This window comes from Protopterus annectens, chromosome 13.part0 (assembly GCF_019279795.1).
Source record: "Protopterus annectens isolate FY-2018-M chromosome 13.part0, PAN1.0, whole genome shotgun sequence".
Classification (NCBI taxonomy): domain Eukaryota; kingdom Metazoa; phylum Chordata; order Ceratodontiformes; family Protopteridae; genus Protopterus; species Protopterus annectens.
Genome location: NC_056747.1, coordinates 191,353,526 through 191,367,303, shown reverse-complemented (window position 1 = coordinate 191,367,303; position 13,778 = coordinate 191,353,526).

Genomic DNA, 13,778 nt, shown 5'->3' with positions numbered 1-13,778 from the left:
AAATATTGTAAAAACTGAGTTACTTGTACAGAAAATTGTAGATAAAGGGACTAAGTACCATTTGACAGTCTGATTTTTATACAACAGATATTATATACATAGTACTTGTATATATATTTTTTGATTTTATTGTGTTAGAAACAAAAGCACCTAGAATGACTTCATTTTGAAGAAATTTGTGAAATAAATTTATTGACCGCACACTCAATTCTCGCTAGGTCTTTTGCTGTAATAACTAATGTACATGAGACAGTTCACAAAGCGTTGTATTTTTGTACAAGATTTTGTAGCACATATTTTGTTGTACTTTAAACAGTTTTTGCTTCTTTCATTCTGTTGACCATTGCCTTGTCACTCAGTCTTTGTATTAAAGTGGCACACTCAATTCCTCAGGTTTATTACTGGGCTCAGTTCTGTCTTCCAGTGTCAGGGGACTGTACCTGTGGGTTTACAACATTCTTTTAGTATTGACGTATTGATGCTAATTATGTCTTGTGGAAGTGTAGCTAGGCATGACCCTTGACTTCCAAGCAAGTTGCTGGTAAATGACTTGGTTGTAGGCTGGAGTTGTGCTTACCCTCTACATTATGCAGTTTTTTTTTTTCAAACACCTTTATATTACTTGTGACATAAGCAAATTTACATTTAAAAGTAATCAAACTATATTAACAAAAACATTATACTTCACATATATTGCTATGTATCATATAATCTTAGCAATGTTACGTAAATTATTCATTTCCTGTTTGTGCAGTGTCATTTATCCAGAAGCTTGTTAGCTTTCTTAAAATTGTTTTACAGTCTTCCATATCCAGTTGTTTCAACACAACTGAGTGGGCCTTGTAGTTTAAGTAAATGAATAAGACAGACCATAATTTTCCTAGGAATGGTATAGGCTCACATTCCCAGTACTTGCTAGTACACCCAGTTTAAATGGTCATTGACAGGAAAACTCGACTTGATGAAATGCTTGTGTTGTATACCAAAGTTTGGCCAATCTTTTGTAGAAAATGAAAGAACTGCCCACTCCAAAGCAAGTTCAAAGAATTTTGAGTCAAACACAACTTTAATCTGTAACTGAAAACATGGCAGCAAGCCATTGGCTGATTTTGAACAGAATTAATGCCACAGGACCATCAGTAAGTGATGCAGTAGTTAAAATCATTACCTTGTAGCATATGGTTGTCTGAATCATGCCCCATGTAAGGAGCTGACACTTGGATTTGCATTTCCACTGTGTCCACCTGAATGTTCATCAGGATCAGTGATTTTGTGGGGGGGGGGCAAGCCCCCCTGCACCACCCCCCATACTCCCTAAATAAATAAATAAATATATATATATATATATATATATATATATATATATATATATATATATATATATATATACACAAACTCTGAGGTTGCACATTAGTGGGGAAAGGGAATAAGCCCTTCCCTAGTACACGTTACATTTTCAGTATTTTTGTGATTCAGTGTTTTCAACTTGTCTGTCAGTCTTTTTGCAATTTCTTATGTTAGTCATTTTAGGTGCATACACACATAGATACATGTGTGTGTATTTGTATAAATATAGAGTGTGTGAGTGTGAAATTAGTGTAAAAAGGTGATGCAGACAAGATCTGACCAAGCTAGAGTCTTCAGTGTGTAATACTTCAAACTTCCTGTAGTGACTGCCCATGAGATGTTTATAAATGACCCCTAAAGGACATACCAGCTTCTGAATGCCACTGACTTTTTACTTTTAAGTCTTTACAGGTGTATTCAGGCCAGTAAAGCCAAACCCCACTAGCTGTAGAGATACATGTTTCAGCTTTTTTTAACCTTGCCACTGCAGCATAAGTGGGTTGTATTTCTGACAGTTAGCCAAACAGAGCTTAAAAACAAGCCTGATGCCCATAAACATTGGGGTGCATGCATAGGATGTCAAATGACATCCAAACCAAAGGGTAAAGAGGTCACACAGGCAAAAAAAAAACATTAAAAACTTCAAGAAAAACAGCCAAGCTAGAGACCTCACTGTGTAGCATCTTAAAATATCATGTGGTGGAGGCCTGGGTTTTTCAAGTATACCCAAATAATCCACTTATGTTGTACTGGTAATATCACAAATGAGGCCAAAACGTGCATATCTGCATCCTGAGGGGTTTGTTTTTTATTGGTCTAAAGGTATGCACAAATACTTTAAAAGTAAAAAGTCAGGGTTATTCAAAAGTCATGCATCTGAAACAGTGGTATGTCCTTGGGGTAATTTGCATATATCCCTTAGGCCTCAATTACAGAAGGTTTAAAGTGTTAACAGTGAAGACTTGAGCTTGTGTGTGGTTTGTCAGTCCCTCAGAAAATATTATGCACCGTTACAGATGGAACTTCCAGAACCTTCAGTCATTCCTCCAGTTCTGTCAGCTTTGGAGAATGTGTCATTGCCTGCAATTTTCCTGACAACTCAGCCTGCTGCACCTAAAAAGGCAGATACATAGACTGTATAAAGTTCCACAACATTTTGATGCACTTATCCCAAACCTGACCCAACAGCTATAACTTTAACGTTAACTAAGCCTATCTAAACATTTAGTTTATTCCAATCCTATATACTTTGACAAGGATGAGAAAAAACGTGCTTCTGCAACTTTGGTTTTCAGAATTTTGAATTGCCTTGTTCATATGCAAGTTTATTTTGATTAATTGTGAAAGTATTAATGCTTTGTCTGCAGTTTCTTCCTGTGCGGAAAGTTGTGCTTTATATTAATTCATTTTTTCCAATTTACAGGTCACAAATTATTGTTTAAAGTGTGCGTATGCTTCTGTTGATACTGTTTTGAGATTTGCCTGGCTGCATTCTCAGAACCACGCAGATTATGTGAAAAATATTTTAAATTCTGCTTTGGATACAGATTTAGTTTTTGGTCCCTGTACTGCAAAGCTCATCAGAAAGTGTTATGAGGGGGGGAAACTGATACGGGGAATCTGTAAGATTTTTCATCTCTACTTTTCCAAATTGTGTAAACCATTCTTTGACCTCCTCATGTTTTGGCAAGAAACAAAAATAAACAGCCTTGACAAAATGCTGGTTAACAGACATTTAAAAAGAAATGAAAAGGGCATTCAAAAAATACAGAAATTTTCCAAAACCTAGGACGGTCCAAATCAGAATGACTGTTTTAAGTGTTGTTGCCCCCCTCCCAGCCTGGCAGCCTCTTTTTACCTTCCAGAAAGTCTGAATCGCCAGTTCTGTTTGGCAACATTTTCGGACAAATAGGTTCTAAAGATCCATCATCAGTTATAGATGGCAGTGGAAGGAAATTCTTCCTTTGGGGGGGTAGTACTTCATCCACCTGAACAGACTCCTCTCTTTCCCCTCATCTTTCAACAAATGCCTGAGGGAGTGATGGAGCCAGTTCCTCCTTTCAAGATTTGGAAGGGTTTTCAATCAGGGGTGTTTTTGGTGCCAAAGAGAAATGCTTAGAGACCAGTTCTGGATCTGCCTTTTCTAAACAAAGTTATGATACTACACAATTAAAAATGCTGTCACTTCACAACTTGTTTACCCCTTCCTCATTTAAGTTTCCTGGTAACACTAGATTTAAAACATGCTTATCACATCCCTATTTGTCCAGACTTCAGGCATTTTAAAGCTTTGTATATCTGCATAACTTTATCAGTTCTCTACATTAAACTCCAGACTCTCCATTGCACCGAGTGTTCACAGAGTATCTGTGGGGTGCAGAATATCCACATTTTTTCCATATTTAGATGACTTGCTTATCTTTGCAGAGTTTTTTTTCAGTGCGTCTTGGATGAGAAATATTTTACACAAGCTGGGATTAAAGGAGAACATTCAAGTCTTTTATTCCATCACACAGGATTGTGATCCTGGTGTGTCTGCTAGAGGCCTCAGTTCAAAGAGCTTTTCTTCCACAGGAAAAAATAGACTTGTTTCTAAGGTTGTACAGTCATACTTTGGTTACTGTAAGGGAATCCCCCTCTGGATTTTTGGTCTCACAGTATCTGTAACTCTTAATAGATCCCTAGCAAGACTCCACATAAAGATACTATGGTATCTAAAATATCTCAAGTCCTAGCAGTAGCAATACTATTTTTTTTTTTCAAATCCTAGTTCTGGGATTAGTCAGAAGAGAAATCCCTTGGAGAGACAGACAATTTCCTTAAATCCACGTCTCCCCTTCTCTCCTCTCCCACCCCCCTGGCTATAAAGTAGTCAACACAGATTTCTCTGACATTGCTTGGAGAGCATTTTGGGAGAGATAAAAGTGCAAGGTGTTTAGGATTCCAGAGAGAGACAAGCACATAAATATAAGATGCTTGCTGTGATCAAGGCACTCAACTTTCTGAATCATCTTTGGACCCCTGGACCTCTCCAAGTTGTTAGACAATACCAGAGTCATGTGGTACATCAACAAGCAAGGAGGAACTAGCTAGGTCTTGCCACTTTCCAGGCTATCCATGTTAGCTATGGATATAGTTTCACAGCACGGTTTCACTCTACAGGCATCCTACATCCTGTCAAAGCAAAACTGTGCGACAGATGAGCTTAGCAGGATAAATGCAAACCCTCATAAATAGAAACTAGATCACGGGGATCTTCCAAGATTTGATGGGTCTGTGGGTGGGATTTCCTCAAGTAGACCTCTTTTTCCTTTTCTTTGAACAATCTACTGCCAGAATTCTGCTGGGTTTTGTAGATATTGTCACAGCTAAATGATCCATATGTAACTAGATGGATAGCAAATTAGCTCACATAGCCCAGGAAATTAGGGTCATCTGCTCTACTTCCTTCAAAAGTCTTGTCATCTGTGTACCTTAAGGTTCAGTCCTTGGGCCACTCATCTTTTAAAATGTCTAAGCAACTGTTGCAGGTTTATGGCAGGCCAGTTTTGCACATGACTAAACTTGGTGCCATCATAAGTTTCCTAGGACATCCAAAAGATCCTTTCCCAAGCCAATAGCTGCAGTCAAAACCATGGACTAAAAACTAATGCCAGGAAATGTACAATAGTATCTTTAGAATACTGTTACACATATGAAAAAGCAGGTAAGAAGTCCCTTGTAACTATCTCATTGACAACACACACCTGAAAATTGATCTTGTAGATGTTCAGCATGTTTCACTGTTGCTGTAATTTTGTAGGATTTCCTGCTGTGGAAGCCCTTGGCTGGCCTAAATACCAGAGACTTGTATCCCTCCTCCACTCCCGGCAGCCACTCCATTTCTTCAGGACACCTGGGTATAAGAGTAGGCAGTCTGCACCATTTTCTAATTTCTTTCTTGCCATCCGAGCCTGATACAACCTTTGAGTATGGCAGTTGGCCTGAAGCTAGAGACACGGAGTACAGACAGGTACCACAATTGGGGGGGGGGTCTTTTTTCTTACAGCATTGTCATATGTTGGACTCCTGTGGGGAAGAGTGATGTTTGCATAGAGTATGGGAAAATCGGTCCTTCCCAGGCACTTCCACACACTGTGTCTGTTATGCCAGAGCTCAGAAAACAATGTACCCAACTCTGTAACCAGTGTGATAACTTCAACTCTAGGACCACAAAGTGTAGGACAAAGGATACTTGGAAAAGTTTTCATAGAGAGGATATCAGTGGCCCATGCACACTGGTGTCTGCCAGTAATGCTGAGTCACTTTCCTTGCAAAACAAAGTTGCCTCTGAAGATGGGCAGGGTGCCAGACAACAGCCTGACATTTTCAGATAGTATAGGCTTGTTTTCCTTAAAGGAGAGGAGATGTGTTCACAGTTCACCCAGACAACTGTGCACAGCCGAAGCCTCTGGTGAGGCCCTTCTGGAGTCGCTGTGTGCCGAAGGACATTGGGTGTCTGGTCCGGAGTTGCTTCACAAGATCTGACTTCCCTCTTCACTTCTAAAACTACAGAAGGGCGGAATCCCCTCGTATAGAGGAATCCTCAGTAGACTGGGCACAGGCTGTGGCTGCCTGTCTATGGCCTTGGCTTACAATTACTGATGCCACACTCAAGACCATACCCAGGGCAAAATGCAAGACTTGACCCAGTGTGCCACTGCCTAGGTCTACTTAGTTTCAACCATTTCAGGTTTGTGTGCTGGACTTTTGAACAGTTTAGCTGAAGATCTCCCAGATTTTTTGAGATCTAGACAGCTAAGCACTGGCAGAACTCCCTGCCCCAATACGTTCTGCCAAAAGGGAAAGGAACCATTCTCCCTCAGAGTCTTCAGATTACTATGATCAAATAAAGATGAGTTGGGTTATGGTGTACCTTATTTCCTTGGGGTCATTCACCAACTCTGAATCAGATTAAAACCTTGTCTCAGCCTTGTCATCCGAGGGCTTTTCTTTTGGCGAAGTTCTCTACAAAATGAAGGAATTGTTCCATTGGGAGGCTCAGGATTAACCTCCCCAGTTTAAGAAAAGAGCGAATTTCTGAGCACAAACCTCTGGCCATTCCTGCAGTTCTTGAGATTGTGAATGATGTGATCCAAGACACTTCCCTGCAGCCTTGAATTCAGCTCCCTTCCCACAGGAAACATCATTTTTACAGGGTCCTACACTCTCATAAGCATCTTTTTTAAAGAATCCTTTGTCAGATTCTGAAGTAAGCTCAAGATACAAGGAGCCATAGGCTGCACCTCTAGGAACTCCTTGCCTAATGATAGAAGGTAGGACCCTGGATAGATTTGACAAGAAAATGCACACCAGCTACCATGGCTGCAGGAGCATTCAATTGCAAGTTCCTTCTGGTCATATTCCAAGAATCTCTTCTGGAACAAGTGAAATGGAAACTGGAAGGGATGGAAGATAGTGTTCCTGAAAGAATTGTTAGAATGCTGCAGCACATAGGTTGCAAAGCATTCTTTGCATTGAGGCTTTGATTACTTGGAAGCATCAGGTAGGGTAGTTGCATCCAGGTCTGTTAGCAGAAGACTTGCTTGGTTAAGAGAGTAGTCTCTTCCTAATCATGTAAAATCAGAAAGATGCTCCACTGGACAAGGAATTTTTTATGCCCATGATACTGTAGGATAAGGCAAAATCTCTACAAACTGTCCGGGACTTTCTGCAGATTCAGCACTTAAGGTTTAGTAGAAGTTACTGTGCAAAATTGTGGTCCTTCCCTACCACACAACCTAGACCACGGACCAGAAAAACCTTGAGAGACAGCAAAGAAGGTGGCATGCTGAACAAGGACATAGCCTAGCAGAATCCTCTCCCAGGGAGCAGCTATGACTCAGAACACCTCCCCTGTTCTCCCACCTGTAAGTCCACCTCAGCACTCTCCCTTCTCCTCCAGCAAAGTTAGGAGGCAGGCTTTCCTTCATGAATGCATGAGAAAACATTACCCAGGACACTTGGTTCCTCCAGATCCTAAAGTCAAAGTACAAACTGCAGTTTTATTTTCTTCCAAGACTTGCAGGTACCCAATTGGTACCAAACAAGCAGCTCAGGGAAGCTCAGATCCCACTAAAGCTTCTTCTGTAATAGGGCTGCATTGAACCAGTCCCTCAAAATGAACTAGGAACAGAGTACTAAACTCTCTCTTCCTAGTGCCAAGAAAAGAAGGAACCTGGAAGACTAATTCTACACCTTTTAAGGTTAAACAACTTCCTACCGGTTCCCATGTTCAAGATGCTTACTCTACAAAAGTTCCTGTTTGTGCTTATCCATCCGGTTTTCATGTATAACCTTGAATCTAAAAGATGCCTACCTCCACATACCTATAGCAAAGGAACACAGGAGGTATCTCCAGTTCTGGACAGGTGGGAATCACTTTCCATTTGTTGTGCCCAGAGTGTTCACTAAATGTCTGCCTCCAGTAGTTGCATTTTGCATGACCAAAGGCATATAGATCTACTCTTACTTAGACTATTGCATGATACAAGCAAGTTCTATGAAAGAGCTAGAAAATACTCTTTTCCCCTATCTGCCTTTCAAACTTTGGATTCTCCTCAAGTCTGAAAGTGTCCAATTTCTCACCAACAATCAGACTGGTATTCTTAGGAGCCCCACTAGACTCGAAACAAAAGGGACTTATTCCCTATGTGAAGATTGCTTTTCTAATGCAAAATTTCAGGACAGTATCCCAGCAGGAGGTGGTGTCGGCCAAATAAATATTGAGAGCTCTAGGGTTGCTTGACTTCCTGCATCCCTTATGGCACCCTTGGTAAAACCTCAAAAGAGCAAGATCCAATGGTTTCAGAAGGATGTGCACTGTCAGTACAGACAACCCTTAAACCTCAAGGTAAAGCTTTCCCCCATCTGAAAAGGGAACTGTTATGGTGGATAGAAGCTTGCCTTCAAAACAAAGGAGTTCCTTTCCATTGCCAGTTATAGAACCAGATGACCTAGCTTGGGGAGCCTATACAGGCAGTCTTCAAATGCAAGGTAGGTGGAGAGAAAAACTTCCTCCAAAGCCATATAAACCTGTAAGAAATTGTCAAGTTTACAGGGGCATGGTGGCATTCAAGCAAAACTGTAAACCACATGCTGTCTTGTTAAAAACAGACACCACCACAGTAAATTGATCATTAATCGGTGAGGTGCAAAATCCTACCCCTTCTACCACCTACTAATGCAAATCAGGGAGATGGCACAAGTGATGGAGTTGCACCTAGTATCCCAATATCTCTGTGGAAAGCAGCAACTTTTCAGTTCACTTAAGCAGGTCTGTCTAAGACCCCCCTAACAAGTGGATGTTGAAAAAGCACATTAAGAACATCACCGGAAAATGGGGTGTGCCAGCAGTATACCATTTTACTTCAAAAGAAAGCTGGCAGCTAAGAAAGTGGTGTTCAAGGGGCTCAGACAACACAGCCTGGATGATGATCAGCTTCTCCTTTCCATGGGCAAGTCTACTTCTGTAAGGTTTCTCTTCCATAGCTCTCAAACCAGATGTAAATATCAGGGTGGGAGGAAGGGCTGAGGATGATTAAATTGCACCCTTCTGGTCAAAGAAGCATTGGTTTCCTCTGCTACATAACTTGAGCAAACAGAGTCATGGTTGCTTCCAAAGGAGGGTGACCTCTATACACAGCACAAGGGGAGGCATCATCCACCCCAGTCTACACATAGTGAATATGGCAGTCTGGATGATATGATCCTTATCCCTCTGGGACAGGTTTTAGGCAAGGGTCTCCTTATCTTGAAAGAGGGCAGAAGGCCCAGGACCAGGAAGTCATACATCTCTAAATGGAGAAGTATGCTGCAAGACAAAGAAGCACCCCTGCTAACCTCTGTTCCCTTGGTTTTAACCTTTTTGGCAAAGCTTTACATGAAAATGTCCCTTACTCGTTTGTTAAAACCCATGCCTTTGTCATCTCTGCTTCCCTTCCAGTGCATCTCCTTTTGTTTTATCAGCCTGTAATGAAACAATTCATAAAAGGCATGGTCAGATTAAGGCCACCCAGGAGGAGGAGGAGACTTCCAATATTGCTGCACATTGAGTAACCACTTAATTCTTGTTTTCCCAGTGTGAAAACAGAAACTCAGCAGAGAAGGCCAGTGGATTTTTGAGTTTCTGGGTAAATTTCAGTAATTGGCTAGTAAGTGCACTGCCTGGATGCCAGCAAAAAAGAAGTAGAGAACCTGAAGGAGAATCTGCTACAAAAGGTGACGAAAAAACACCAACTGGGAAATATACTGCAAGCTGTTAAGCAAAATGCAGTGCAAGCTCCAGACATGACTTCCAGTAACCTAGAGGAAAGCATAAGACAACTCCACACAGGCTTAATTAAAATAAACAAAATACTGAAGGAATATAAACTCAAACAAAAAGCTGAAAAAAATGGAACAAGCTTTAAACAGATATCCAGATGAGGTGATAAAACTGCAAAAATCCGAGGTTGAAATTAAGAAAAGGCTAGCTGAATATGAGACTGCTCAAGAAGAGATGTTTCAAAAAATAGAATTAGAGCACAGAGTGTGTACGGAAAACCTGAGATTTTCAGCTTTACCAGAGAAGCTGGAAGGAACAGACTGGATTAATTTTATAAAAGCAGAAACAAGCAACTGTACTGGTATTCCACAGCAGGAGTTAATTGAAAGGGCACATCATGTGTATGCTCCAAATCTGGCTATGAAAAAGCAGTCTAGACTTTTTAATAGTTAAGATGCAATCCTACAGCAGGAGTTGATACTGACAAAACTGTGGCAGGACAAAGTACTGAAAGTGGGAGACTGTGTGGAGAGTGATCACTCATTGTACACCAGGCAGAACAGGAGTACATTAATTCCACTGCTCAGGAAATGTCGAGAAGCATGCGTGAGATTCAAACTGCTTTACCCAGCTATCTTCATAATATTCTTTCCTGGAGGGACAAAATAATTTTTTGATGAAGTACATGCTAAGGGGAGAATACAAAAGTTTGCCCAACAAAAAGTGGGTTTTGGAAACGGGAGATTCTACTTTTGGTAGCAGACCTCAGAGAGGCACTGCCATTGAAACCTTTTTTAGTGTCTCAGTGGAAGATGCTTAAGAGAAGGAAGAGAGCATGAGAGTTGACTAGAAGAATCGAGAATACATTGGAAATGAAGCAGATACAGGATTTGGGAGATGGAGATGAACAAGAATAAAACCAGTAACTTGGAAATTGACAAATGTGGGATTACAAAGTAATAATTGTATTTGTGAAATATGACAAGAACATCTGGAAATATTGGACTTTGTTAGACTTGTGGGGGACTCAAGTATATGCCGTACTTCAGGTCATTAATGTTCAGAAAAACTTAGGGGAGGGGATGAGGAGGGAAAAAGTTAGCGGTTAGTAAAAGTTTTTTCTTAATGGTACTGTTTTTATAGTGTTTTTCTTTGCATGTTGTAAAGTTTTCTCAATTGTTTTAAGTGTAATGGGAATGCTATTGTAAACAGGTCGGCCTTTCTGTCTTGTTCGGTTATAAGAAATATAAGCGTTGCAATTAAAACAGCATGACAAAAGAAAACCATGTGTTTTTCCTCATTCTTGCATGGGGGAGTGACAGGATTATGGCCCCTAGCTTGATCTAGTAAGTTTTAAGAGAAAGCGAGTAAATGAAAAAGAATATTGAATATTATAAGGCTTTCTTCTAGCAAATAAATGTTTGCTTTAGTAGCAAATCTGTATCTGGTCCTAATCTCCATGCAGTTTGGTAGAGAAATTGGCTAGGAGATGATGTTTTCTGAAAGCATTCAGATGCTCTCCCAGCTGGAAGAGCAATAAAGATGACAAAACCAGACCACTTAGTAGAACCACAGGCTGCACCATGCAAAATAGCAAGGATAAACTTTCTTTTAGGTTAACTCAAGTCTGCGAGTGTGGCTGTCAGTTTGGGACATTTTGATCATATTAGGAGAGTAAGTCTTCAATATTGGAAGATGTACATAGTTTTGTGTGCTAGTATTAAGTTAATAGGTTTTAGGGGGTATTGGGAGTGTTTGTTTTTGTTCAAGGGCTTTCAATAAGCAAAGTTTTGTGAGATGACCTAGGCTCAAATGGATATGACAAGAAACAACTGCATAAAAGTTCAATTTAACAAACAGTGTATGCATGTAACCTAAAACCTGGAACTAGACATTTAACAAAAAAGCTGTTCTACATAAAAGGTGGGAATAAAAACTTAATACAGTGATGCTTTCTGTAATATCTTTAAATGTCAATGGTCTCACAGATAAATACAAAAAAGAAAGAGTAGTGAACTATATTAAAAATGTAGAGTGCAAATAGCTATAGACACACTTAGAAAGAACTGAACATGTGAATTTGATAAACGCTTTCAGGATGGTTATTCAGAGGAATACCTGGGACAAAGGAAAATGAGTACTTCTATTAATTGCAAGAGGAGCTCCAATAGTGATAGAAGAGGATAAAAAAGATGATAATGCTGTATTTGTATAACTAAGGGGCTGTACTGGCAAGGGAGGAGGAGTACACTGGCATGTTTATATTCCACCTAAAACTGCTATAATGGAGCTTAAGAAAATTCTGGGAGAAGTCTGCTTTTAGCAAGGAATATTACTTATAGGTGGGGACTGAAATTTGATTTCCAGCAGTGAAGATGTGTCTGGGGGCCCGGTATAATAAAGGAGGGTAGACTTTTGAAGAAATTTATGAAAATATTTGGCATGGAAGGTGTTAATTCAGTACTAGGGTTTGAGTAAATTTATTTTTCTCCAAGATACAAAAACTGGGTTAGACTAGACAAAATTTACACCTCACAGGAACATGTTCATTTAATTGAAAGACTTGATATGCATCTAATTTCAGGTCATGCACCAGTAATAACTAAAATAGAGTAATGAAATAAAAATGAGACTCTGGTGTTTTTCCAACTATCTGATGAAAAGAGAGGCAATTAAGGAATGAGCAGTGGAAATTATTCAGGAGCTATTAGAGAAGATAGACATTTCTTCTGAAAATATAGCTAAAGAGTAGGATAAAATTAAAGTGGAGTTTAAAAATAGAGTGAAAATAAAAAGGGAGATATGGTTAAGAAGTAAGAATTATTATTTAGAGAGTCTAACAAATCTCAGAACAGTCTTAATCCATGATAGAGGCCAATCTGCATATCAGTGTTCTGGAACTGAGGACAGTGCTCTTAGCGTTGCAAGCCTTCCAATCTGTCCTCCCTGTAGGAACAATTGCAATTCAGTCGGACATGTCAGTAGTCTGGTACATCAACAAACAGGGTGGAACCAAGTCTTTTACCCTCTGTGTTGAGAAGCTCTCAGAGTGTAGCAATGGGCAATATCCTCCAACCACTTTCTAATAGCAACGCACATCCTGGGGAGATCAGATGTGACAGTGGACAAACTGAGCAGATGCATTCTCCTGCCTCATGAGTGGTGTCTCAGTTCCAGAGTAGCAAAGGAAATTTTCATTTGCTGGGCCCAGCCTTGCTGTGACCTCTTTGCATCACCCCTAAACAAGTGCAGCAGTTACTTTGCCGTATTTCCCCTTCAAGAGGAGAGACCCCGAGAGACGCTATCCTTCAGGATTAGCCCGCGGGACTACTCTATGCCCTCCCCCCCCCCCTTTACCACTGATTCCCGTCTTCTTAAAGAAAGCCAACAATCTGAAAAGCAAGGTGATCCTCATTGCACCCTTCTGGCCTCACAAGTCTGGTTCCCCTTTCTGTGGCCGCCTCTAATTCACTGTCCATGGATTCTGGACCCAGTTTCAGATCTTCTGTCTCATCCACAGGGACTGATGCACCCCAATCTTCAGAACACCAAGCTCACGGCTTGGCTCCTCCAATTCCATTCATCAGGCAGAAAAATTGATTTTCCCCAGCCCAAAAAATTCTGTTGGCTTCCCTTAGACTTTCCACTAGGAAACAAGCACAGCAAGTGGAAGAGATTTTCTATTTGGGTGCACAATAATGGTCATAACCCCTTTTTCTGCACCAGTTGAAAAGGTATTGGAGTTTTTAGCTATGCTTTTCGCTCAAGGAGAAACTGCTTCTACTTTTAATGTCCAACTAGCTGCTCTTTCCAATTTTCACAGTGGGTTCGAAGACCATTCACTAATTTCCTATAGATTGTGTAAAGTGTTCATGAAGGGAGCTTTGCAGTTGAAACCTCCATTTAAAGACCATCTAGCTCCTTGGGATCTGACTTTAGTTTTGCAGTCTTTGGTAATTTCTCCCTTTGAACCAGCGGCTACATCTCAGTTTCTTTCATGGAAAACCATTTTTCTCATAGCTATTACTTGCCAGAAGGATTTCTGGATTACAAGCATTATCTTCAAAACCCCCATAGTTGATTTTTCATAAGGATAGGGTTACTCTAAGAACCATCCCATCTTTTC